The sequence below is a fragment of the Syngnathoides biaculeatus genome, chromosome 5, assembly GCF_019802595.1.
Source record: "Syngnathoides biaculeatus isolate LvHL_M chromosome 5, ASM1980259v1, whole genome shotgun sequence".
Taxonomy (NCBI): Eukaryota; Metazoa; Chordata; class Actinopteri; order Syngnathiformes; family Syngnathidae; genus Syngnathoides; species Syngnathoides biaculeatus.
In genome coordinates, this window is record NC_084644.1 from 25,243,795 (window position 1) to 25,271,785 (window position 27,991).

The 27,991-nt window shown below is 45.8% G+C and overlaps 1 pseudogene; it reads right to left on the reverse strand.

The window, feature by feature from the left end:
* Positions 1–22,463: 22,463 nt before the first annotated feature.
* LOC133501594 (5S ribosomal RNA) lies at positions 22,464–22,581 on the reverse strand (annotated as a pseudogene).
* Between the last annotated feature and the right edge of the window lie 5,410 nt (positions 22,582–27,991).

Genomic DNA, 27,991 nt, shown 5'->3' on the forward strand with positions numbered 1-27,991 from the left:
ACTCCGGTAACGTCAAGCCCTTCCTGGCGCAGTGCGATCTCCACTTTGAGCTGCAAGCGTCCGCTTTTCCCACGGACCGCTCCCGGATCGCCTTCGTCATTTCCCACATGACGGGGAGGGCGGAGGCATGGGCCACCGCCGAGTGGAGTCGTAACTCGGAGATCTGCCGCTCATGGGGGAGCTTCGTCTGCACGCTCACCCAGGTTTTCCAGTACGCGGCTCCGGAACGCCAGGCGGCGTCCTCGCTCGTGACAATTCGCCAGGGACGTCGCTGCGTGTCCGACTACGCCATTGAATTCCGAATCTGCGCCGCCGAGAGTCGATGGAACGAGGACGCCCTGCACGATGCCTTTTTCCAGGGACTTTCCCCCCGAATCCGGGGACTCCTCATTGCAGTAGATCTTCCTCCCTCGCTGGACGCACTCATCGCGTTGGCCCTCAAGGTTGACCAGCGACTAGTAATGGAGGATCAACTAGCCGTGATGACTGAGGGAGAGAGGGAGGGCTCCAGTCCGGCTGCCGCCCGGTCGTCCACTGCTGAACCCACTCAGGTGGAGGGTCTCGACGGGCCAGTGGAGGAGCGTCTGCGCCGGCAACGGGAGGGGCGTTGTTTTTACTGCGGGCGTTTGGGACACTTGATCGCCCACTGCCCGACTCGACCAGAGCACTCTGACATCAGGATCTCTACTCCGGTGAGTGTGCGGTACACCGCGGCGGGGTCAGGGAGGTCCCTTCTTCACCTCACCTTGGGAACGGACTCCCGTTCATGCACTGTGACGGCTTTCATAGATTCTGGTTCGGAAGCAAACCTGATAAATCCCCGCGTGGTCGAAGAGCTGGGGGCAGCAAGCTTCCCCACGCAACGGTTTCGTCACGCCTATGCCGCCAACGGCAAGTTCCTTTGTTGGGTTACACATCGCACTCAGACGCTACGTATGAGCTTTCGAGATGCTCACTCGGAGCGTATTAGCTTCCATGTCTTCAACGCACGTAGTAGCGACATCATCTTGGGCAGCACGTGGCTCAAAGAACATAACCCGCACATAGATTGGACCACGGGTCAGATCAAGACTTGGGGAGAGGACTGTCTCAGTCGCTGTTTCGCTGTCCAGGAAGAAAGGGGTATTCAAGTCGCGCCGGTTCGGCTAACAGAACCTAGTACCGCCCCGGACCTGACCGCGGTGCCCTCCTGCTACCATGACCTACGGGAGGTCTTCTCTGAATCTAAGGCAAAGTCTCTGCCGCCAAATCGGTCATACGACTGCGCGATTGAACTCCTGCCAGGCACCTCTCCTCCCAGAGGGAAACTGTTTTCGTTAACAGGACCAGAGCATCAAGCCATGAGGGACTACATCGAGGACTCGCTGGCAGCCGGACTCATTCGCCCCTCATCCTCACCAGCTGGTGCGGGTTTTTTTTTGTCAAGAAGAAGGACTCCACACTGCGACCCTGCGTCGACTACCGAGGATTGAACGACATCACAGTCAAGAACAGGTACCCTTTGCCGCTGATCGCTACAGCATTCGAACTCCTTCAGGGAGCCTGGATCTTCACCAAGCTCGACTTGCGCAGCGCTTACCATCTGGTGCGGATTCGGGAAGGGGATGAGTGGAAGACGGCGGTTCAACACCCCCACAGGGCACTATGAGTATCTTGTGATGCCTTTTGGACTGACAAACGCCCCGGCCGTCTTTCAAAACTTCATTAACGACGTGCTTCGGTAGTTTCTGAATAGATCTGTCTTTGTATACCTGGATGACATTCTCATTTTTTCAGCAGACCTAACCTCTCACATTCAACAAGTCAGAGAAGTGCTCCGGCGTCTGCAGCAGCACCAATTGTACGTGAATATGGATAAGTGTGAGTTCCATCGGGCATCCGTGTTCTTCCTGGGCTTCGTCCTGGCTGAGGGAGAGATACGGATGGAACCCGGGAAGGTCGACGCGGTGCTACGGTGGCCTACCCCCACCAACAGGAGGGACGTGCAGAGGTTTTTGGGATTTGCCAATTTCTATAGGAAATTCATAAGGAACTTCAGTTCCGTGGCCGCTCCTCTGCAGTCGCTCACCTCGCCACATACCACCTTCGAGTGGTCCGGGACCTGCCAGGAGGCCTTCAGCAGGCTAAAGGCAAGTTTCACTACTGCGCCCGTTCTCATTGTTCCGGACCCAGATAACCAGTTTGTGGTGGAGGTGGATGCATCGAATTCAGGAATCGGAACAGTCTTGTCGCAGAGGAGTCCCAGGGATGGAAGGATCCACCTGTGCGTGTTCCTGTCTAGGAAGGTGACCCCAGCAGAGAGGAACTACGACGTGGGAGATCGGGAACTGCGGGCGGTCAAGAGCGCATTGGAGGAGTGGCGGCACTGGCTGGAGGGCTCGCAAGTACCGTTCGTTGTCTTCACGGACCATAAGAACCTTGAATACCTGAAGTCTGCGAAGAGGTTGAACGCCCGTCAGGACAGGTAGGCCCTATTTTTCACCCACTTCCGCTTTAAGGTGTCCTTCCGCCCAGGCTCCAAAAACGGCAAGCCGGATGCACTCTCGCGGATCCACGAGGGAGGGCGCACGGATTCAGACGCCGCTACTATCCTGCCAGCGGAGTGCTTCGTGTCCGGTTTCACCTGGGCGATCGAGTCACGAGTGAAGGTGGCCCTGGGAGAGACGCCGCCACCCGCGGATTGTCCGTCGGGCCGCCTTTTCGTCATCCCATCTCTGCGGGGAGACGTCATCAACTGGGCCCACACCAACAAGACGGTCTGTCACCCGGGTATGGCAAAGACACGTTCAGTGGTGGAACAAAGGTTCTGGTGGCCCAACCTCAGCAAGGACGTAAGGGAGTTCGTCAACGCCTGCCCGGTGTGTGCAGCAAATAAGACTTCCCGCCAACGGCCCGTTGGTGAGTTGCGACCCCTGTCCACTCCTTTTCGTCCGTGGTCACACATCGCGCTGGACTTCGTCACCGGCCTGCCGCCCTCCCAAGGGAACACAGCGGTCCTGTCTGTAGTGGACCGTTTCTCCAAAATGGTCCATTTCGTGCCGCTTCCAAAGATCCCGTCGGCCAAACAGACAGCCCAGCTGGTGTTAGACGAGGTCGTCCGTTATCACGGGCTACCCCGGGACATCGTTTCGGACAGGGGTCCACAATTCAGCGCTCGCTTCTGGAAGGAGTTCTGCAACCTCATCGGCGCGTCAGCTAGCCTGACATCGGGTCATCACCCGGAGTCGAATGGCCAGACTGAGAGGATAAATCAGGAGCTGGAGACCGGTCTTCGATACCTGGCCTCCAGGGACCAGAGCACGTGGAGCCAGCACATCAAGTGGGTGGAGTATGCCCACAATTCTCTACCCTCCGCCTCAACAGGTATGGCTCCACTCCATGTCGTGCACGGTTATCCTCCGTCCCTGTTTCCTCCACTGGCCACAGACTCTGGGGTCCCATCGGCTCTGGCCGTGGTGCGACGCTGCAAACGGACCTGGGAAGCAGCGCGGAGTACATTGCTGCGCACGAGCAGCGCTTACAAGGCCGCAGCGGACCGCAAGAGGAGGCCAGCGCCAAAATTCAGAGTGGGACAGCGAATGTGGCTCTCCACCAAGGATCTCCCGCTGCGGACGGAATCCCGCAAACTGGCTGCCAGGTTCGTTGGCCCGTTTCCGATTTCCAAGGTTATTAACCCGGTTGCCGTCTCACTGAAACTGCCCAGGTCGATGAGGGTGCACCCGACGTTCCACGTCAGCAGACTTCGCCCGAATCGCACTTCGTCGCTGGCTCCTCCGGTCAAGCTGGATGATTGCCTGGACAAAGTAAAGATGGAAGAACATTGATGATAAAAGGGTCCAAGAAGGGTAACAATGACATGATAGGGTGGAAATGACCGAAAGGAAAATGAATGGGGGGGAAATGTAGGATTACTAAGGTAAAGAAGGAAAGGATGAACTCAAGGACAGATGGGTGGATGAAAAGGGAATAAAGGTCCAGTACCTGGTGGACTGGGAGGGATATGGCCCAGAGGAGCGCTCCTGGATCCCCTCCCGCTTCGTCGTGGACCGCTCCCTCATCAGGGACTTTCACGCGGCTCACCCTGATGCTCCTGGGCCGTCCAGAGCCGGCCATTGGGGGGGGGGGGGGGTACTGTCATGCTCCTATATTCCAGCCCGGGCTGGGCGTGGCCAGCTAATCACTGATTAGACCCAGTACATATAGGACCCGGGGGACGACAAATACTCCGCTAGATCATTGTTCTTAATGCCTCGTTCCTGCACTCCTGTTTTCCTGACTTCTGCTCTCCGTGCACCGACCCACGCCTGTCCACTGACCACCCTAGTAAGCCCATCCGTACTGGTACTTCGGATTGTTTGGACTGTCTACCTGATCTCAGACCTCGGACCGAATAAAGGTTTCCTCTGTACTGTCTGCTGTCTCTGGAGTCATGCATTTGGGTCCACCCTTGAGCCCCGTATCGTGACAAGTAGAGGCAGAACTGTACTGTATACCTTATTTCACAATCCTACAATACTGGTATACTGTACATTTATTTATTTTCCTTATACCTAAATATAATAATCTTTATCGAGTTTTTTATTCCTTGGAGGGCATGTATTACACACGAGAAATTATAGTAATTGCAAAATTGACTACTGTAACACACTTATTTATGGCTGTGCAAAAAAATATTGAGTTTTTCACCCCGACAGTTACAACAGAATTCAGCTGCATCCCTGCTTACAAAGATCAGTCCATTCGTGGATTTTTTGGGGGGGTGACATTGTTTTCCTCTCCAGTGACAATCATTATATACAGGGGAAAAACCTCAACATCACTTAATTAAGTGATAAAACTCTGACCAGTTACCACCAACATTTAAGACAAGAATATTCCTGACTTCTCTGTATATATCTGTATGTATCTCTGTATTACACACGAGAAATTACAGTAATTGTAGAATTCTCTACTGTAACACACCTATTTATGCCTGTACAAAAAAATATTGAGTTTTTGACCCCTACAGTTACAACAGAATTCAGCTGCAACCCTGCTTACAAAGATCAGCCCATTAGTGAATTTTTAAAACTTTTTGATTTATTGTATTATGACTTTATGATAACCTGCTGTCTGTGATGATGTTGTGACAGATTGAGGAGGAGGTGGAGTCCTGCATCGAGGATGTTGAGACCTTGGTTATTGAAGGATTCTGGTTTGAGTGTGCGACCAGCTGGGAAAACTTGAGGCTGAGGTCACAGACTGAAAGTGACAGAAACGCACACACGGATGATGGCAACTTCACTCTCATCACAAAAGTTCACCAAGGTCAGACGCCCTAAAGAAGGAACAGTGGCAGATAGAAGACCGAGATATGTCATGTTAACATGGTTGGACCAAGGTTAATGATTGCCATGTTAAACACTCTGTAACACTCATGAAGAAGATACGATAAGATATTTTACATTTTATTTATTTTTCATGGTTATGGAAGATTTCCCAAGTTAAATGTTAATTTTTCATTGTTATACAGATGATAGAATTGTTGTAAAAAAATAATACTTTAAGCTTTTAATTGTGTAATTTGTAGCAACATGCTGTTATATAGACATACAGTTGATATGTTTGCTGATGATTCTCAATTTAAGGTGTAAATCTTAAAATTAAAGTGAGCTCCATTAGTTAACTGCACTCTAACCCTTTCTCTAATTATTTGACTGCAGTAATTTCAAAAGGTTTTGTGATTCAACTTCAGTCAAGGTTGTCTATGACTGTTAAAGACATTTTGGCAGTTTTATACTATTTTGAGTCATTGCCTTTTGCTGCTCCACACTGCTATTTACACCTTTAAATGACTTTCCATTTAGAACAACAAACACTCCTCAAAAGACAATAAAAGTTGTTTTCGGTAATCATTTTAATCAATGCATGTTTTTTGGATGTGAGAGGAAGGTGGAGTACCTGGAGAAAACCCACGTACGCACAGAGAGATCATGCAATTACCACACAGGTGGAGCCGTGATTTGAACCCCGGTCCTCAGAAGTGTGACACAGGCGCTCTAACCAGTCGTCCATGATGTCGCCCATTATATAGTTTTTTTTTTTTAAAGATTATTTTTCCTATATAAGGCAAGCCTACTGGATACCCCTTTAATCAGGTATTCTCAAAGGTTATCTGTACCACAAATGGTGTGCTGGCCCCTTTGAGGGGTTCAATTGTATTTAACTTTAGCACGCAAATATTTCCATTCAATCTCTTAAGAAGCATTTAGAAACATTTATTTAGCCACAAGCTTTATTCAAATTCAATCTACATTTGAATTCTGCTTTTAAAAAGTGTCCTGTTAATATTATGACTTTGCATAATGTTGCAATGGTGTACAATAATCTCAAGAGTACTTTGTAGGAATAAAACCATGTGTCCCATTTTAGTGAACTCTGAGGCTATATCTTAATGTTGATCTCATGGTGTTACCAGGAGAATTAATGGTTTTATTAGACACCGTGGTAAAAATCCATCCATCCATTTTCTTTGCCGCTTATCCTCACAAGGGTCACGGGGAGTGCTGGAGCATATCCCGGCTGTCATCGGGCAGGAAGCAGGGGACACCCTGAACTGGTTGCCAGCCAATCTCAGGGCACATAGAGACAGACAAGTGTCACACAGTCAATCACACCTAGGGGCAATTTGGAGTGTCCAATTAATGTTTCATGTTTTTGGGATGTGGGAGAAGACCGGAGTGGCCGGAGAAAACCCACGCAGGCACGGAGAGGACATGCAAACTCCACGCAGGTGGGTCAGGATTGAACCCGGGTCCTCAGAACTGTGAGGCCAACGCTTTATCAGCTGAGTGACCATACTGCCCAGTGGTAAAAACAACATAAAATATAGTTGTACTTGAGTATGACTATAAACATTTTTTTCCCCCGTTTGTCTGACAGCCATCCATCCAATTTCTGAGCTGCTTATCCTTATGAGGGTCACAGGAATGCTGGAGCCTATCCTAGCTTCCATTGGACAGGAGGCGGGCTATAGTCTGAACTGGTTGCTAGCCAATCACAGGGCACATGGAGACAGACAACAGCCACACTCACACTTCAGGACAGGGGCCAATTAATGTTGCATGTTTTTGGGAGGTCAGAGGACCGGAGTGCTCGGAGAAAACACAGGCACAACTCTTATAAGAAATAGTTACTATAAATAGAAAAGTCTCTTATTATTTGTTGTTGTTGCTTTGTTATTCTTGTTCTGTTTGTCGTACCAGGGCAGCACCGACTACCGGAGAAACATTCCTTGTGTGTTTTTACACACCTGGCCAATAAAGCTGATTCTGATGCAAACCCCACACAGGCAGGGCTGGAATTTAAACCCCGGTCCTCAGAACTGTGAGGCCAACACTCTACAGCAGTGGTTCCCAAAGTGGGGTCCATGGACCCCCGGCGGGTGAAAAACATCTTTCCAGGGGGTCCGTGATGTGAAGACGAAAAAACAAAATTGTCTGGAAGCTAATCATGATGTGAGAATTGCCCTTTCCAGTGTTGAACCACCTTTTGATTTATTGTGCAAAAATAAAAAGCAAGAGCACGTGAGCCACTAAAATTGAGTATTTCTTTGTACCAGAATGGTATAGCTGTGTCCAGCACTACATTATTGGCTAAAGTTGAGGTTGGGGGTCTGTGAGCTTTTTGAATGACTCACTAGGGCTCCGGCCCCGGTTGACTTTGGGAACCACTGCTCTACAGTTTATCCACCGTTCTGCCTGTCTGACATTAAATCAAAATGAACATTTTCAGTTTTAGGTCAGTTAGGATCACTAAAATTATATCTATTTGCTGAATTCCAAAATAGTGAGTGGATTTTTTTCCCCCGACTATATATAATAGACAATACAGTTATGTTTTCTTTTTGTCAAAGTCACATGACAGTACACTGAATGCAGAACTGAACGGATGGTATATTAGTTCCCACCAGAAGAGGAGGCTGTTTTTTTTCCTCTGACATTTCATCGTGCAAGTTGTTTCTCAGGGTACTCCAATACTCTCGGCAATGAGGGATGCAGAAGAATATAAACCTGGCCTCAAGAGTGCATCTTAAATGAGTTGCCCTTGAATAGCTCATAAGCATTGAAATCGAATGCAATATAAAATAAGTGGACAAAAACAACAGGCAATATGTTCACTTCCATTCCTTTCATGACTGTCTCTAAATTTATGTATTGATTTTGGGCCACTAAGAGACCCCCTATGAGCCCTCCTCTGCGGTATGATACCCATTGACTACTGGTACTTATTTTGCAAGCACAGAACTCATTTTTTTTACAACTATATATGCATAACCTCAGTTTTATTGTATTTGTTTAGGGCTGTACAAAACTTGTAGTGTAATCCTATCACCTAAAAATCTGTCTGAAAGACATTGATTGGCGGTGGTCGGTGCTCATGTCCGTATAGGTGAAAAGAAACCTGGGAATATTCAAAATTTAGAATTTCCCACAGGAGTTAACATAGATTATTCAAACAAATTAACAAAAACTAATTAAAAATAATATATGCAACACTGCCGACCAATCTACGAAAGGTGCTCATGTTGGTTGGGGGAAAAACCTAGTCAGTACATTTCTACCCTACAGAATGGTGGATGATTATTTACACATATTTTTGTTTTGATGTCCAGGAAAATAATTCTTAATTGAATTTAAGTAAAATGTTCAAAACTGATATTATTTAACAAATTGCATTATTAGGTTTGGATTAAATGGAAAGTTTCAAGAAATTACAAGAAAGCTTCTACCCCTTTACATGTTTTACTGGCGGCTGTGGCTCAATAAGTAGAGCAGGTCCTCCAGTGTGGGTCACCGGTTCGAATCCTGGTCATAGTTCTTTGCATGTTGAATTGTAATTCAGCAAGATACTGAATTTTCTCCCAGTGGGCCTAGCAGCACCTTGTAGTGGGTGAATATGAAGCTTTGTAAAGCAGTTTGGGCAATGTGATGGTGTAGATAAAGAGCACTACATAAGTGCAGTCCATTTACTATTGAGCAAGTATAGCTTGACAGACTTGGAAAACTCATCAATCTGGGAAAACAAACTACTGTACATGCTTGCGTGACTCTCTTCCTAGAAGATTCATTAAAGCGCTGTTTTTAAACTTAAATGACAGTGTCATATCTACCACAGCGGGCCACAACACATATATATATATATATATATATATATATATATATATATATATATACACACACACACATACAAGGAGCAATGTCAGAATGATGAAGAGCAGCAACACTGTTGCACCCCTAAATTGAGGTTAGTGTGGGTTCAGTGGCTCAAAAACACCTCAAGAGCAGTCAGGATCCAGTCCAGTATCTCGCAACAATGTGCTACAGTTCCTTTTTGTCCACATCCAGAATGGAAATATAAGTGCAATTCACTCACCATTTGCATATGGGTTTGATACACATCTTCGAACATGGCGGATTTGGTTTGAACCCAACCGACAAAGTACAGTCACGTGACTATGATAATTTGTTGCCAAGGTGTTTCCTGTTGTCATGAACGGGGCACGAGGGCGGACCCAAATGCACGACTCCAGAGACACGCAGACGGTGCAGAGGAAACCTTTATTCAGTCCAAGGTCAGTGTTCAGGTAAGCAGTCCAAAGAGGCAGAAGTTATAGTACGGCAGGCTTACGAGGGTGGTCAGTGGACAGGTGTGGGTCGGTGCATGGAGAACAGAAGTCAGGCTGCAGGAGTGCGGGAACAAGGCATCAAGGACGACAAGTCGTCCCCCAAGTCCTATACATACTGGGCGTCAACTGTAACACGGTGCAGGTGTGCTCTGGGCAAGCCCAGCCTGGGCAGGAAGCCAGGAGCATGACAGTACCCCCCCCTCAACGGCCGGCTCTGGACGGCCCAGGAGCATCAGGGTGTGCCGCGTGAAAGTCCCTGATGAGGGAGCGTTCCACGACGAAGCGGGAGGGGATCCAGGAGTGCTCCTCCGGGCCTTCCTCTGCGGCGGGAAAACAGCAACCGGCGCACAGTATACACCGGCCCACCGTCGACCATGCGGGGGGGCGGGGAGGCTTGACCGGAGGAGCCAGCGACGAAGTGCGATTCGGGTGAAGTCTGCTGACGTGGAACGTAGGGTGCACCCTCATCGACCTGGGCAGTTTGAGGGAGACGGCGACCGGGTTAATGATCTTGGAAATCGGGAACGGGCCAACGAACCTGGGAGCAAGTTTGCGGGATTCCGTGGAGAGCCACACTCACTGTCCCACTCTGAGCTCTGGTGCGGCCCTTCTCTTGCGGTCCGCTGCGGCCTTGTAGGCAGCAGTGTCCTCCGAGCTGCTTCCCAGGTCCGTTAACAGCGTCGCACCACGGCCAGAGCCGACGGGACCCCGGAGTCTGTGGCCAGTGGAGGAAACAGGGACGGAGGATAGCCATGCACGACATGGAGTGGAGCCATACCTGTTGAGGATGAGGGTAGAGAATTGTGGGCATACTCCACCCACTTCATGTGCTGGCTTCACGTGCTCTGGTCCCTGGATGCCAGACATCGAAGACCGGTCTCTAATTCCTTGTTAATCCTCTCAGTCTGGCCATTAGACTCCGGGTGATGACCCGATGTCAGACAAGCTGAAGCGCCAATGAGGTTGCAGAACTCCTTCCAGAAACGGGCGCTGAATTGCGGACCCATGTCCGAAACGATGTCCTGGGGCAGCCCGTGGTAACGGACGACCTCGTCTAACACCAGCTGGGCTGTCTGCTTGGCCGACGGGATCTTCGGAAGCGGCACGAAGTGGACCATCTTGGAGAAACGGTCCACTATGGACAGCACCACTGTGTTCCTTTGGGAAGGCGGCAGGCCGGAGACGAAGTCCAGCGCGATGTGTGACCACGGACGAAAGGGGGTGGATAGGGGTCGCAACTCACCAACAGGCCGTAGGTGGGAAGTCTTATTGGCTGCACACACCGGGCAGGCATTGACGAACTCCCTGACGTCCTTGCTGAGGTTGGGCCACCAGAACCTTTGTTCGACCACTGAACGTGTCTTTGCCATACCCAGGTGGCAGACCGTCTTGTTAGTATGGGCCCAGTTGACGACGTCTCCCCCCAGAGATGGAATGACGAAAAGGCGGCCCGACGGACAATCCGCGGGCGGCGGCGTCTCTCCCAGGGCCTCCTTCACCCGCGACTCGACCGCCCAGGTGAAGCCGGACACGATGCACACCTCTGCCAGGATAGTAGCCGCTTCTGAATTCGTGCGCCCTCCCACGTGGATCCGCGAGAGTGCGTCCGGCTTGCCATTCTTGGAGCCTGGGCGGAAAAACACCGTAAAGCGGAAGCGGGTGAAAAACAGGGCCCACCTGGTCTGGCGGGCGTGCAACCTCTTCGCAGACTTCCGGTATTCTTCAGGGTTCTTATGGTCTGTGAAGACACCGAACGGTACTTGCGAGCCCTCCAGCCAGTGCCGCCACTCCTCTAACGCGCTCTTGACCGCCAGCAGTTCCCGATCTCCCACTTCGTAGTTCCTCTCTGCCGGGGTCAGCTTCCTAGACAGGAACGTGCACAGGTGGATCCTTCCGTCCCTGGGACTCCTCTGCGACAAGACTGCTCCGATTCCTGAATTAGATGTATCCACCTCCACCACAAACTGGTTATCTGGGTCCGGAACAATTAGAACGGGCGCAGCAGTGAAACTTGCCTTTAGCCTGCTGAAGGCCTCCTGGCAGGTCCCGGACTATGCGAAGGTGGTGTGTGGCGAGGTGAGCACATCCAGAGGAGCGGCCACGGAACTGAAGTTCCTTATGAACTTCCTATAGAAATTGGCAAATCCCAAAAACCTCTGTACGTCCTTCTTGTTGGCGGGGGTAGGCTACCGCAGCACCGCGTCGACCTTCCCGGGGTCCATCCGTATCTCTCCCTCAGCCAGGACGAAGCCCAGGAAGGACACAGATGCCCGATGGAACTCACACTTGTCCATATTCACGTACAATTGGTGCTGCAGCAGACGCCGGAGCACTTCTCTGACTTGTCGAATGTGAGAGGTTAGAGAATGTCATCCAGGTATACAAAGACAGATTTATTCAGAAACTCCCGAAGCACGTCGTTAATGAAGTTTTGAAAGACGGCCGGCGCGTTTGTCAGTCCAAAAGGCATCACAAGATACTCATAGTGCCCTGTGGGGGTGTTGAACGCCGTCTGCCACTCATCCCCTTCCCGAATCCGCACCAGATGGTAAGCGCTGCGCAAGTCGAGCTTGGTGAAGATCCGGGCTCCCTGAAAGAGTTTGAATGCTGTCGCGATCAGCGGCAAAGGGTACCTGTTCTTGACTGTGATGTCGTTCAGTCCTCAGTAGTCGAGGCAGGGTCGCAGCGTGGAGTCCTTCTTCTTGACAAAAAAAAAACCCCGCACCGGCTGGTGAGGATGAGGGGCGAATGAGTCCGGCTGCCAGCGAGTCCTCTATGTAGTCCCTCATGGCTTGATGCTCTGGTCCTGTTAACGAGAACAGTTTCCCTCTGGGAGGAGAGGTGCCTGGCAGGAGGTCAATCGCGCAGTCGTATGACCAATGTGGCGGCAGAGACTTTGCCTTAGATTCAGAGAAGACCTCCCGTAGGTCATGGTAGCAGGAGGGCACCGCGGTCAGGTCCGGGGCGGTACTAGGTTCTGTTAGCCGAACCGGCGCGACTTGAATACCCCTTTCTTCCTGGACAGCGAAACAGCGACTGAGACAGTCCTCTCCCCAAGTCTTGATCTGACCCGTGGTCCGATCTATGTGCGGGTTATGTTCTTTGAGCCACGTGCTGCCCAAGATGATGTCGCTACTACGTGCGTCGAAGACATGAAAGCTTATACGCTCCGAGTGAGCGACCAGGAAAGCTCATACGTAGCGTCTGAGTACGATGTGTAACCCGACAAAGGAACTTGCCGTTGGCGGCATAGGCGTGACGAAGCCGTTCCGTGGGGAAAGTTGCTGCCCCCAGCTCCTCGACCACGCGGGGATTTATCAGGTTTGCGTCCGACCCGGAATCTATGAAAGCCGTCACAGTGCATGAACGGGAGTCCGTTCCCAAGGTGAGGTGAAGAAGGGACCTCCCTGACTCCGCCGCGGTATACCGCACACTCACCGGAGTAGAGATCCTGATGTCAGAGTGCTCTGGTCGAATCGGGCAGCAAGCGATCAAGTGTCCCAAACGCCCGCAGTGAAAACAGCGACCCTCCCGTCGCCGCCGCAGACGCTCCTCCACTGGCCCGTCGAGACCCTCCACCTGAATGGGTTCAGCAGTGACGACCGGGTGGCAGCTGGACTGGACCCCTCCCTCTCTCCCTCAGTCATCACGGCTAGTTGATCCTCCATTCCTAGTCGCTGGTCAGCCTTGAGGGCCAACGCGATGAGTGCGTCCAGCGAGGGAGGAAGATCTACAGCGATGAGGAGACCCCGGATTTGGGAGGAAAGCCCCTGGAAAAAGGCGTTGTGCAGGGCGTCCTCGTTCCATCGACTCTCGGCGTCGCAGATCTGGAACTCAATGGCGTAGTCGGACACGCGGCGACGTCCTTGACGAATTGTCATGAGCGAGGACGCCGCCTGGCGTTCCGGAGCCGCGTACTGGAAAACCTGGGTGAGCGCGCAGACGAACCTCGTCCATGAACGGCAGATCTCCGAGTTACGACTCCACTCGGCAGTGGCCCACGCCTCCGCCCTCCCCGTCATGTGGGAGATGACGAAGGCGATACGGGAGCGGTCCGTGGGAAAAGCAGCCGCTTGCATTTCAAAATCGAGATCGCACTGAACGAGGAAAGGCTTGACGTTCCCCGAGTCGCCTGAGAATCGTTCTGGTCGGGAGAGCGGTGTAACGCTCCTAAAGGGGAGCTCCGTGGAGAACGGTGCGGGCGGAAACAGTGGTACCGGTGGAGTAGCCACCGTTGGCGTGGCAACCACGCTAGCCTGGGTGGTTAGCCACGGCTCCAGCCGGGTGCAGATCTCATGGAGCCTCTTGTTCGTTACCTGGAGAGCAGCCTCTTGCTCGACCAGGCGTTTGCCCTGAACTTGCAGCGCACAGCGGATGGCTTCGGAGTCGGCTGGGTCCATGTTTTGGCTAGATCGTTCTGTCACGAACGGGGCACGAGGGCGGACCCAAATGCACGACTCCAGAGACACGCAGACGGTGCAGAGGAAACCTTTATTCAGTCCAAGGTCAGTGTTCAGGTAAGCAGTCCAAACCAGGCAGAAGTTATAGTACGGCAGGCTTACGAGGGTGGTCAGTGGACAGGCATGGGTCTGTGAACGGAGAACAGAAGTCAGGCAGCAGGAGTGCGGGAACGAGGCATCAAGGACGACGATCTAGCGGAGGACACCCTAACCCTATACATACTGGACGTCATCAACTGTAACACGGTGCAGGTGTGCTCTGACTAATTGGCTGGCCAAGCCCAGCCTGGGCAGGAAGCCAGGAGCATGACACCTGTTAGTTACACTCATTTATTCAAAGATTAAATATCCCTAAAACAGACTTTAGACATTTGTTCTGTTTTTTTTTTACCTTGACAGATTTCATTTATCTTCAGCTAGAGGTGTAATCAACATCAAAACCAAAGAATGGTCTCTGGGTGAATTGTGTAACTGTGATAAAGTGAAAAATCAGAGCCATTGCACAAAAATTGGACATGGCCAATACATTGATACAAATAGAATTGTGAGAGCACTTATGGACTGATGAGAAAAAAAACAAACAACAGTGATGGAGAGGCGAGATTTGTCAAACAAAAGATCTGCTCAAGATCCCCAATTGACCCCTCCGTACAGGGCACTTAACCACGCCTCCTGAAGTGACGTCACGCCACGTGCGCTGACGTAAAACAAACAGTAAAAATGGCAAATACAATACAATACATTCTGAACTGAGACAGACTCCATGCTTCTGATTTCATTCAAATCAACGATATATTATAGATTCTAAATACAATACATTCTTAACTGAGAGAGACGCCGTGCTTCTGATTTCATTCAATCATTCACACGTAGCAACGTTATGCTAGCGGAGAACGTCTCATTCATTTATACGAGACGTGTATTAAAAATCAAATTTAGGGCATATCTTCATGCAAACACAGTCTGGTTAAGCTTCAGCCGTGAGCCAGCAAGAAAGCAACACGTTTGTGCAGTCCGATCATCGCTAAATATCGCTCAACAAAGAATACGTGTGTCAATTGTTCACACGTAGCAGTGTTATGCTAGCGGAGAACGTCTCATTCATTTATACGAGACGTGTATTAAAAATCAAATTTAGGGCATATCTTCGTGCAAACACATTCTGGTTAAGCTTCTGGCCGCGAGCCAGCAAGAAATCAATACGTTTGTGCAGTTCGATCATCGCTAAATATCGCTCAACATAGAATAAGTGTGTCAATCGTTCACACGTAGCAGTGTTATGCTAGCGGAGAACGTCTCATTCATTTATACGAGACGTGTATTAAAAATCAAATTTAGGGCATATCTTCGTGCAAACACAGTCTGGTTAAGCTTCAGCCGCGAGCCAGCAAGAAAGCGACACGTTTGTGCAGTCCGATCATCGCTAAATATCGCTCAACTAAGAATAAGTGTGTCAATCGTTCACACGCAGCAGTGTTATGCTAGCGAAGAACTTCGAATTCATTTATACGAGACATGTATTGAAAATCAAATATAGGGCATATCTTCGTGCAAACACAGTCTGTTTAAGCTTCTGGCCGCGAGCCAGCAAGAAATCAATACGTTTGTGCAGTCCGATCATCGCTAAATATCGCTCAACAAAGAATAAGTGTGTCAATCGTTCACACGTAGCAGTGTTATGCTAGCGGAGAACGTCTCATTAATTTATACGAGACGTGTATTAAAAATCAAATTTAGGGCATATCTTCGTGCAAACACAGTCTGGTTAAGCTTCAGCCGCGAGCCAGCAAGAAAGCGACACGTTTGTGCAGTCCGATCATCGCTAAATATCGCTCAACAAAGAATAAGTGTGTCAATCGTTCACACGCAGCAGTGTTATGCTAGCAAAGAACTTTGAATTCATTTATACGAGACATGTATTGAAAATCAAATATAGGGCATACCTTCGTGCAAACACAGTCTGGTTAAGCTTCTGGCCGCAAGCCAGCAAGAAATCAATACGTTTGTGCAGTCCGATCATCACTAAATATCGCTCAACAAAGAATAAGTGTGTCAATCGTTCACACGCAGCAGTGTTATGCTTGCGAAGAACTTCGAATTCATTTATACAAGACATGTATTGAAAATCAAATATAAGGCATACCTTCGTGCAAACATATCTGTTCCGGTTGATATTAGATGGATTTAGTTGATGATGCGGTCTTCCACAAAGTTTGATCCATCGAAATCATTTTTCGTACTGGGTTTTCGGTTTTGGAATGGGTACGAATCGAACTCCACCAAATAGCCTTTCAGGATAACTGTTGTCACTATTACAAAGTCCGTGACTACACCTCTTAACCATATTTTTTGTTAAATAACCCAAATACGCGATAAAACGCTAACTAACCCTATACTGGACCATGCAATGTTGTCTGAGAAAATGGCGGAAGCAAAAACGGGCTTTGGTCTATGCAGATCTCTGGCCTCTGATTGGTCAGTGACGCGGATTGCGCAATATCCACGGAGGGGTCAATTGACAAGCTCATCTGTGAAACTGACTTGGACTTGCTTAGCTACTTAGATCACGATCTCACTAAACATCATCGTTGAATGTTATTGAGTCAGAATTGTTTAAATTTGCATCACAATCCATTAAAGAATCAATTATTCCTCCGATTCCACCCATATACCATGTTTTTCTATATTTTAAGTCGAAGCAAAGTGACTGCATTGTTTCAAGTGTTTTTATTTAAGAGAGTTCTACTGACAGGCACATTTGTATGATTTTTAATAGATTTCTGGCAGTTAAGTTTCCACCCATATTTGTTGCCGTCATTCTGGTTGTTCGTCATTTGGTTCGAAGGTTTTGACTAGCTGAATTCATCATAACGTTTCAAAATGCTCTGGAAATAAAGTGCACTCACTTAAGACCATGAAACGTACATACCATGCAATCAGCTAGTTTAAACAACATAGAGGTGCATATACTGTACAGCATAGGGTATCCTTTCAGGCTCGCAGAGCTTGGCTGCAACAGACCATCTAAAGTCTTGTCTTTGTTTTTGCTAAGCCAATTATTGAGAGATAGCATCTGCTGAGAAAGTAGAACAATGCCTTCACAGACTTTGAGTCAGTGGCTGGCAGTGTGTGCGTGTGCTTTTTTGTGTCAATATTCCTAATGTGTGTGTGTGAGCGTCAGTGATTGTAGCTTACTTAGCGATTGCGTCTGTTTCTGTGCATGTAGTTTGCGTTGAATATTAATAGAAAGAGAGGTGAACAGTGAATAGCAGAGGCAAGGCACAAGAAAATGACTTCAAAAATAAAGTTAACATATGGCTTCATGTGGTGCAGTTGAATCTTATTCTCAACACAGCATATAGAGTACACAACTATTATACCAATATTTAGGTGTGACAAAAAAAATCAACACCTTTTATTTCCAGTCTTTTACATCTGCATCTGATACTCAACTTAGCAGATAGAAAAATTGTACGTACACACGCCAATTTTAGGTGAGCAAAAACTTAAAGTTGTCTGAAGTAAAATATCTGTATCATACCTTCTGAACCATTTAAATGACGCAACCAATATTTAGTTTAACCTAAAAGTCCAAGCCTTTCTTCTTCTCATTATCTTGCTGTGAAATGAAGCATCTCTTAAACATTTTCATTGCATCATTATCTGTATCATTACCAAACGTTTTGATGGACTTCCAAATTAATTTCGATGCTAGTTTATTGAAGTAACACATCTTCAATAAACAATGGGGTTATCCCAGAAGAAGTCATGCAAACCCTAGCCGAGACACAAGACAGTGTTTCGCAGATAACCATATATGTTTTTGATCAATGAGCAGATCCTTTATGGACGTTTTAGCCTTGTGAACATATTGGCAAAGGCTAATCTTTACTAAAGAGTAGATTGTGATACGATCATAACAATTTTCAGACTTTCTCTACAGTTCTCACAATGTTTTTTTCCATCAACTGCTCCTGTATTACTTGATCCATTCGTTCAACCTCTGTTACTTTGTCCACCAGTGAATCCTTTCTTCATTTGGACATACTGTAATTTCTCATGTATAATCTGTCCTGAAGTATAATGCGCACCTCCAAGGTTGAACTAAAAATAATAATAATAATAAAAAAAAAAAAATCAGGAAAACCCTTCTACCAATGTACAATGCGCACCACCAATTTACTACTATCCATATACTCGAAATATTAGGAAGTATCTGCATTTCTATTTTGCTAGGTTTGTAGTTTTATTGTTATTACTTGTCTTGTTTTCTTTTTTAAAAAATGTCTACACCAATCACTAATAATCTTTGTGCATGTGCTGATGTAGCGGTAAAATATGTCTTGGGATAGACCACTGGACACGTTTCTCCCGGTCCCTGTATTTGTCAGAAGAGAATCCCTCAACTGACTAAAATAAATGCTCAATGATGGCATAACATTTTATTAATACTGTTGATAACACACATTACAGTCTTAAATAAATAAACTATTTAACACTGTTTAACTTGAACTTTGTGCAGAACGATTTTTTGAATTAAATATTTGTCCATAGGCCGGCACAGTGAATCAGCTGGAACGCGTTGTCTTCACAGTTCTGAGGTCTCTGGTTTAATCCCAGACCCCCCTGTGTGGAGTTTGCATGTTCTCCCCATGCCTGCTTGGGTTTTCTCCGGGCAGTCTGGTTTGCTCTCACATCCCAAAAACATGTATTGTCCCTAGGTGTGATTGTGAGTGCAGCACTTTGTCTCGATCTGCCCTGCGATTGGCTGGCAACTGGTTATCAGGAATGAGTTGTATTTATATTTTGTTAGGTTTGTACTTGTATTGTTTTTCAAAAAACTGTCCATACAACAATCCTTAATAATAATCATTGTGCATGTGTTGATGTAGCGGTAATATAATCTACGGACAGGCCACACAACACGGTTGTCCTGGTCCCTGTAATTTTCAGAACAGAATCCCTCAACCAAGTAAAATAAATGCTCATTGATGGCACAACATTCTATTAATACTATTGATAACACATATTACAGTCATAAAAATATAAACTAACTGTTTAACTTCAATATTTTTTTGCATAATATATTTGTGCCTAAAACGTTTGTGCATAGTGGAGTTTATCCACTATATAGCACATCCTTGGCCCAGCCTTCAAAAGAAGCATCTGACTCATCTCCAATCCGAAAAAGATCAATAGTAGCTACCTTTGGTGCATCGCTGTGGAACTCATCATTGATGACTCGGTCCAGTTCCGGTGCCTCCTGCATTGGATCATGAACAGTGATCCCATCTTGCTCCCACAGCGTGCGATCCTCTGGGCCATCGATGGGATTTGTGAGCAGTGTTGGACACGTTATTTTCAGAATTAGAATCCGTTTTATTGTCCAAGTGTGTAAAAACACATAAGGAATTTTTCTCCGGCAGTCGGTGCTGCCCTGGTACGACATTCAGATCAAAGAACAACAAAGCAACAAGAACAAAGAATAAGAGACATTTCTATTTATAGGTAAAAATTCCTTGTGAGAGTCCTGCAAGATGTAAAATCTTTTTCATTTAGAACAGGTAAGAGATAAGTTTGTTAACATTCCACATTTTTTTAAGCTCGTACAGAGTGCCTTTACCCATTTGTACCTCCCGCTACAGACCAGTGCAGTGACAAATGTCGAAAGGGAGCTTTCACTTTGAAAAAGTAGTTATGTATAGTTACTAGTTATTTCTCCCCAAAGTAACTGAGTTATTAATTGAGTTACTCCACTGTGAAAGTAACTGGTTACCAGCAAAAGTAACTATTGCAAGTTAAGATTTAATTATTATCTCTTAAGAGTCTTAGTCCCCTTTATTCGTCATTATTGTCAGTGCTTTGAGGCGAAGGTCTACAGTGCACAATCTCTTTGCCTCTGTTCGGCTACAATTTGTAACATCTCTTCAATAGCTTCAGGTCATTATCAAAACAAGGAGAGCTCAAACTACGTGGAAACGAGCATAATGGGCACCTTAAAAAAAGCAAGCATTTTAATTGTGTGCGCTTCATGTGCCCATTACGCTTGTTTGTACGTAGTTTGAGCTCCCTTTTTTGAACTGCTTCAGGGATACACACTTCTTCGGCAGGAGTGATATTTTTCTTTTAAAAGTGGCTGCATAACTAGCCCTTGTCGTTGACATTTTTGTCTTAGTTTAATCTTATATAAACTCGCGAGCAGTCGTTTCTGATGTTTGGTACATAGCAACAAATATGTTAAGCGATCCAAAAATTGCAAACTCCACGAGCAGGTCCGAGAGCTCAGATTGGTGGCCCATATTACCGTACTACATATGAATGTGTAACATAAGACATCGAATATCATATTGAAATATAAATATATACCTTTTCCCCCCTACTCTATGTACCTGTATAGGATACACTATACACTTGATTATAATTTTTATTCTTCATTCATACCTAAATATAATGCACTCTATTGACTTCTTCAAAATATTATTGGAAAATTTTGGGGGCGCTTTACGGCATTGTAGTCGCCCGCGGCTGAGTGTGACATTGTCAGCAACGTTCTTCTGAGCCACCGCCACCCGCGACACTGAAGGCTGCGCAAGGTGACCAAGCGGCCTTCGCCAGTGAGCCCGACGCCATCCGACGCACACATCAACACATTGTCATACATACGTGGATTTTTTGTTACCAAGACTTCAAAAGAAGCACCTGACTTATCTCCAATCTGAAAAAGATCAATAGTAGCTACGTCTGGTGCATCGCTGTGGAACACATCATTGATGACGTAGTACAGTTCTGGGGACCTCTTGCAATTGCATCATGAACATCCCATGTTCCTCCCACCACATGTCATCCTCTGTGCTATCCATGGTGTTTGTGAGGAAAAAAAAAATTTATCCCAAGAGTTTGGGTTGGGCAGCACAGCCACTCCCTCCTCTATTCGGATCCAATCCCTAGCATCTTTCACTTTGGCGTCAGGTGGCTATCAAAACAACGTGAGCTCGAACTACGTAGAAACAAGCGCAATGGGCACATTTTTAAAAAAGCGACCATTTCAATTGTGTGTCCGCTTTCTTTTTTTTTTAATGTGCCGTGGACGCTCGTATTACGTCGTTTGAGCTCACGTTGTTTTGATACCCACCTGAAGTCATTGACCTATTGTTATTTCGGACTATCGCGCTACTTCCGGGTTTGCGGCGTCATCCACACGAGTGATGACACTTTGTTTTAAAAGCAGCTGCACAACTAGCCGTTGTAGTCAACATTTTTTGTTTTAGTTTAAATTAAAACAAACTCACGGGGAGTCGTTTCTGATCTTTGGTGCAGTACCAACAAACATGCTACGCTAACGATCGTAAAATGCAAGTTCTCTGAGGAAATCTGACAGTTTAGGTTAGGGGCGCACATTACCGTAATACATATAAATGTGTAACACAGGACATCAAATATCATATCGAAATGTATATGTATACCTTTTTTTTTACCACTCTATGTACCTGTATACGACATTACAATGTGATTGTATTTTTTTATTTTTCATCCAAACCTAAATATAATGTGCTGTATTAACTTTTTGAAAATAGTTTTGGAAAAATTTGCGCATTATTTTTGAGAAATTACGGTACTTAAGATCTTCTAACTTGCATATCAGATCCAGATGTAAATACTTGGAATTACCCTGGAAAAAAAAAAAATCACCATTGTGTCACGTCCCATCGGAAACGAGAGTAGGACCCAAATGCAGGAACTCAGAAGACGTAAGGTAGTTCAAGTAGAGACACATTTATTGTATGCAGAGGTAGGGGATCGAGCAGGCAGTCCGGTGCAGATGAGCGGACAGGCAGGAGTCGGTACACGCGAGAACAATCAACGCAGGCAGAAGTATCCAACGAGTCAGGCTTACAAGGTTGGTCGGAGAACGGACGAAGGTCGGTACACACAGGTTCAATCAAGGATACCGGAGCACACGAATGGGACATGTAGATCATACGAACTTGCGCCGGCTAGTTGTCATCACGGTCATATAAATCCACAGCATAATCAGGCTGCATGAGGCGCAGGTGTGCACCTTCCAATCAGCGCACCTGCGCGGAGACCCGCACAGCTCATGCTGAAGCGGCAGGATCATGACACATTGTTTTTCATAAGATAAATTCAATGATTCAGCCTTTTTCTATTTACCGTCCACATAAGACCTATTTCTCTGAAATCTTCTTTTCCTTTTGGCTTGTCCTGTTAGGGGTCGCCACAGCGTGTCATCTCTGATGAACTCATATTTGTTTGGCACAGTTTTACGCTGGATGCCTTTCCTGACACAACCCCTCTGCATTTTACCCGGGGAGAGAAGCTTACAGCCCCTGGTATTCCCAAGCGGTCTCCCATCCAAGTACTAATCAGGGCCAAACCCGCTTAGCTTTCGAGATATGACGAGATTGAGCATTCTCATGGTAGCTAGCCGTAAGCCCCATTTCTGTAAAATATTGTTGACAAATCTGTCCAAATCTTAGTGAGCAATTCTCCTTTGGCAAGACAATCTGTCCCCCCCCAGCTACGACATATCAAAATGCTGGTTAGACATCCTCACTGTTGCAAAGTTGAGGTTAGGTTGCCCATAAAAAAGGCCACTCAAAATATGGAGTCTTATCACACGGCACAATGCCACTGATGCCGCATGTTTTTAAGGCACATACAATAATTAGTATGCTGACTGCAGTAATGTCCACCGGAAATGTTGCCAGTGATTGAATGTTCATTTCTCAGTCTACTGGAAGGCATCTCCTATAGAGTCTTTTGAACCGGGCCCACAGACGAAGACCACGTACAAATAACCAAACCAGTGGAGAACCTCCACTTTCACCTTCCTCACCTCCAGGATTGCCTGAGAACAACCACCTGGACCGCTGCTGCAACAATTAGTTTGCATAATTACTACACACATTTTTAGAAATTGTCTATAGAAAACTCATCTACATGCTTGCCCTAATCATTTGGGCCTTGGGCTGACTGCAGTTTGTTGTTATCACTGGCTTGAGTGGTCAAATACTCACAATGGCGTCTGGCACTTTGGAGAGGTGTTCTCTTCATGGATGAATCCCACTTTTAAATTTGCGGGAGAGGATGTATGGTGTCATGTTCATGAACGTTTTACTACTGACAGGTACATTTTAAGTGCACTGCGATACTATGAAGATGTTAAAGCCCGGGTGTCATCCCTATAAACATTTTAAAATAGATATTGTAATGAAAAATACATATAACATTATTCACTTCAATGTCTATATGAAAAAAATAAATGTGAGCGGAGAGCGCGTCATTCATGCGCAAAGTTCCAGAAGTGTCATTCTACGATATCCAAGTGGTCACCATATTGACTGCGCCCTCCATCCATGACATCACCCGGACATTCGCAAATGAAAGCACGCAGTGCACCCTAACTATGGGAGACAAACGCGCCCCGTCTGACACGGAAGATCTTTTCAAAAAGGAGAACACCACACAACCGAGTGAAGTTACGGGGCAATATCACACTTTTGTTTCCAGCCCTCGGGGCAATATTACACTATTGTTTCGAGCCCTCGGGGCAATATTACACTATTGTTTTGAGCCATATTTAGATGATATGCCATCATGGCCAAACCTCATCCCCGTCCGATCCACTTCCGCGGCGGAGATGAGCCATTGCGGCGACGCGCAGCCTTCGCAGAAGCAGTGACCGCCGAATGCGGCACCTCAGCCGGTGTGGCTGATTTTCTGTGCTGGTGGTGCCAACTCAGGAGGAGGTGGAGCCGAGCCATGCTGGTTTTAGGGGTATGTTCAAAGCCGCTGCAGTACTTGTTGAACACCGTCGAGCTGGGGCGCATTACTGCCTACCTCTTATGTGGAACCCACGAAACTCTCGTCCACTGCACCCGTGCAATCCATTTTTCACAACGAACTGGGTCTCTTGCAAACTTAGAAACGCTAAATCCATTCTCCCGAGTGTTCAAGCAATGTCCAGCAATGCAATGAGCCGGAATTTTGGCTAACATGAAGGAACAACGAGCTACCTTCCCGGAGGTAAAACTAATCGAAACAAACGAGTCCACTAGGGGGTGCCTCTGTCCTGTACGTCACTTCCTCCTTCTTCTCGAAAACAAATCCCTTGAGAGGATTTTCATGGCGGGAGTTACAAAAAGCTATATACGTCAAAATCATGTTTTGTGGTGAAAAAACACATGGGACCATATTGGCTGTGTTTTTTTCATTAATAATATACCAAAAATCATCCATTTCATAACACTTGACCTTTAAAGCCCATTGGTGTGCTATTCATTGACGACCATCACGCCCTGTTGAGGCACGATGTTGTACTGCGTGAGGCAAATGGTGGTCACATCCAATACCTACTACTTTTTTTCTTTTCACCCCATGGTCTTTCTGCCAGTAAAGTAAAACAGCACGATTTTGAAGTGGCCCTGTATCCCCTAAAAACACCTTTGAGTCCGACAACATTTTCAATAAACAGAAAAAAATCTTTTCCAGCACAAAAGGCATACAGATCCACAATTGTGCATAGCCATGCATCTCAACAGTACAGTCTTGGGGAAAAAAGTAGCTCTTTATTCTGGGCAGCTTGTGCGATATTCATGGTGTCTAATCAGCATCATAATATCCCACACCTGTGACGGGGATGGATGGAAAAGGACAAGTGCCCGCTAACACTAATTTAGGACAGATTATTTCTCACAGATTGTTCATAAAAACAATCTGTGAGAAATGGGATTTTAGTGTTGGTGTTAAAGGTTTTAGATCTTTGAGTTCAGCTCTTGAAGTACTTTTGTTCATTGTGTAACCTGAGATGATGATCTCTTCTGAGAAAATAGACTAAATGGCCTCACTGTTTCAATGCTTTTGGAATGGAGCGTATGCCTTTGTGCATTTATCGACTATATAATGTAATAAAAAATGCTGGCGCTGAGTGACAGTTTGGCACACGCACGAATACTGTATATCCTCATCACAACTTTTGTGAAAGTTTTTGACAGGATGTAGAGTGATGATTTCACAGTAGGCCGGAACACTCCATCTTGCCAAATGACCTGGAGATCATTAAGCCATTCCTGCTGCTGTCTAATGCCATGCAGACTTTGATAACTTGGGTTTTGTAGCTAAGGAGAGAAAAGAGAAATGAGTAAGAGGGTGTGTTGTGCATGCCAGTGCATGTGTGTATCAATATGTGTTTGCATTTAACAGTGCAAGCTAGGACCACTGGCTTGGGCAGCCGGCACCACCATATGGCTTCATTTATCATGTCTCTTGCTATTCATTTGGACTGCCCTTGCTGGATGTAGTGTAAATTCCCTGCTGGAGGTTCCAACTTTAATGAACCATTGTGGACCACATACTATAATTTGAGTGATGAATCTTTCAAAACCACAATTCAGAATACCATAAAAAAAACAATCATTTCAATTTATGTATCTTTTGGGCAGTTTGAGTGAAAGACATGGTATGGCTTAATTCTGCTTCTACGATGGTGGATTGATTTGTCTCCACCTGTCAGAAAACCAAAGAAAACAAAAGAAGTAATTGGAAGAAAGAGAGGAGAAACTTACATGCACTATAATTAGTCATTAGGGTTTTTGATTATTCTAAAGCCAATAACATACTCTCCTCACCACTGCTTGTATTTGGCCCAGGACTGTTTTAGTGTCTGCTCACCGTCAAAAGATCAGACAGCACATTTTTCTCTTACACTGCCTGTCCATCTTCCACTTTCTTTTATTGATGCTTTGACAGTGTGACAGCAGTGAGGGACATTTTCAGTTTTTGGGTGGGTTGTTGGGTGGAGAGGACATGTCATGAGTGAGATCTCTGTCTTTGAGTGTGTTGATGAAAATGAACAACTGATCTCTTTGATAGATTTCTTTCTTTTCAATGACTTGTTGGATCAGGGGTGACTGGGGTAGAAAAACCTCAAATTGAGAGAATACAGATATGTCTCTTTTTTTTAGTTAACAATATTGTTTCACCACGAATACATTCAGTTAACCTGTGTTCATTGCATCTTTATTTTGTGTTTGATGAAGGTAGAGCTAAAAACAAAACCAAGCAGGCAGGTTGTCTATTGATTAAATAATACATCAACTTTAAAACCTGTAACGGAAAACATAAGTAAACACTGTAAATAAATGACAAAGAAACAAAATTTACACTGATAAAAGGAATAGAATTCTGAGGATGGGAACACACCAATTACAGATTGAGACTGAGAACAAAACAAACATTTCTCAGGTGAAATCTAAGCATTCTGCTCTTTTGGTTTTCTTGCTCCATTTGACTCAGTGTTGCTTTAACCATAATCTTTAAGTAAGCCTACTACTGTCATCAAAATCCGACCACAACCATGGCTATTGGTTTCATTCTGTGGTGGCTCAAACAAAAGAAAAAGAAAAGCACTCATTCCTATTTATCATTAGTCACAATGCAATTATGATTGGCTTTAAAGGGACAGTTGTGAAACCACGCAAAAATATAATCTGCTCAATTCAATTATCTGTTTTCTTTTTATTTTGATATCATTCAACTAAATAGTGAAAATGCACATAATGAAGTATACAGTAATTGTGTAATTTACTATACAGCATTAGGATTTGGTTAAAACAACAACAAACCAAACATCTATGAGTAGAAGCTTTAAAACTGTTGCTTTGGTATAAAACACTCCAGCATGTTTCTTAATTTCTCATATTTTTTGTAGAATTTGTTTCCACGACCCTGGTGAGGATAAGCGGCTCAGAAAATGTATGGATAGATGTAGAATTAGCCCATTTGATAAGTAATGTCTAACCTAGTCACCATCTCCTTCAATTGTTGCAATCAGTACCACAACAAATGTGCTCTGCTGTCAGCTTCCATAACCATACCGCAAACTTATTGTGGCTTCCAGAGGGCAATGTTGTGTGGATTAACAACAGCTGGCCAACTTTACTCAATGCAGCTCCTAATCTGCTGTTGTGAGTATAAGTGATGTGACAGGAGACACTCCAGTGTCCCAAGAAAAATTATAATAATGCTTTGAGCTCAATGTAGCTGTCAGTTTTAGAATCAACTTTTGATTGTGGACTGAGTTGACTGTCTCGCAAACATGTCATGTAAGCCTGGTCGAGCCTGTTGTTACCAAAATGTTGAATTATGTGTTTTTTGTCAGCCAGAATTGAAAGAAAATTTTGAAGGAAATATGGTGGAACCCAAACACTAGTTGTGTTGTCATTTTGACAAAATGTAAGTTTTCAGTCCAGCGGCTATCTGGTTAGCAGGATTTGAACCTGGGTCCTCAGACATGTGAAGCAAATGTGTTCTCCAGCTCTACACCGCACCCATATGAGTGTTTAAAAAAAATGGTGGTGAGTGAGCTAGGGGTGAGTGGAATTTCCCAGATCCCTTGGATCTGTGATATTACCCTTCAGACCACCCGATCCATTTACGCACACTGCTTTCTCAGTCGAACAGCTTGTTTTGTTGAAAGTCAATCGGATTCGTGTATAGTTTTTTTTTTTTTTATGTAATAACAATTACCACACACAACCTAGAGCTGTGTTAAACTCTTGTGTTAAAATTTAACCCCAGGTACCAGCAAAAGTCTAAGTGACATTAAAGAAAGATATTGACAAAGGCCCACGATTTACTCTGAAGTGAAAAACAACTACTTTACCATTTTGCAATGTATATACCTCCTCAAGTTATAATTTTGAGCTGAAATTTAACGCCATTATCATCCAGTACAAACAAAGAAGTTATCTAATTTGGAAAATATCTTAAACTTGATGTATTGCTTTATGTGAGACTATAGTTAATAAATACTACATAAAGACAACATCAAGTCATGAAACTG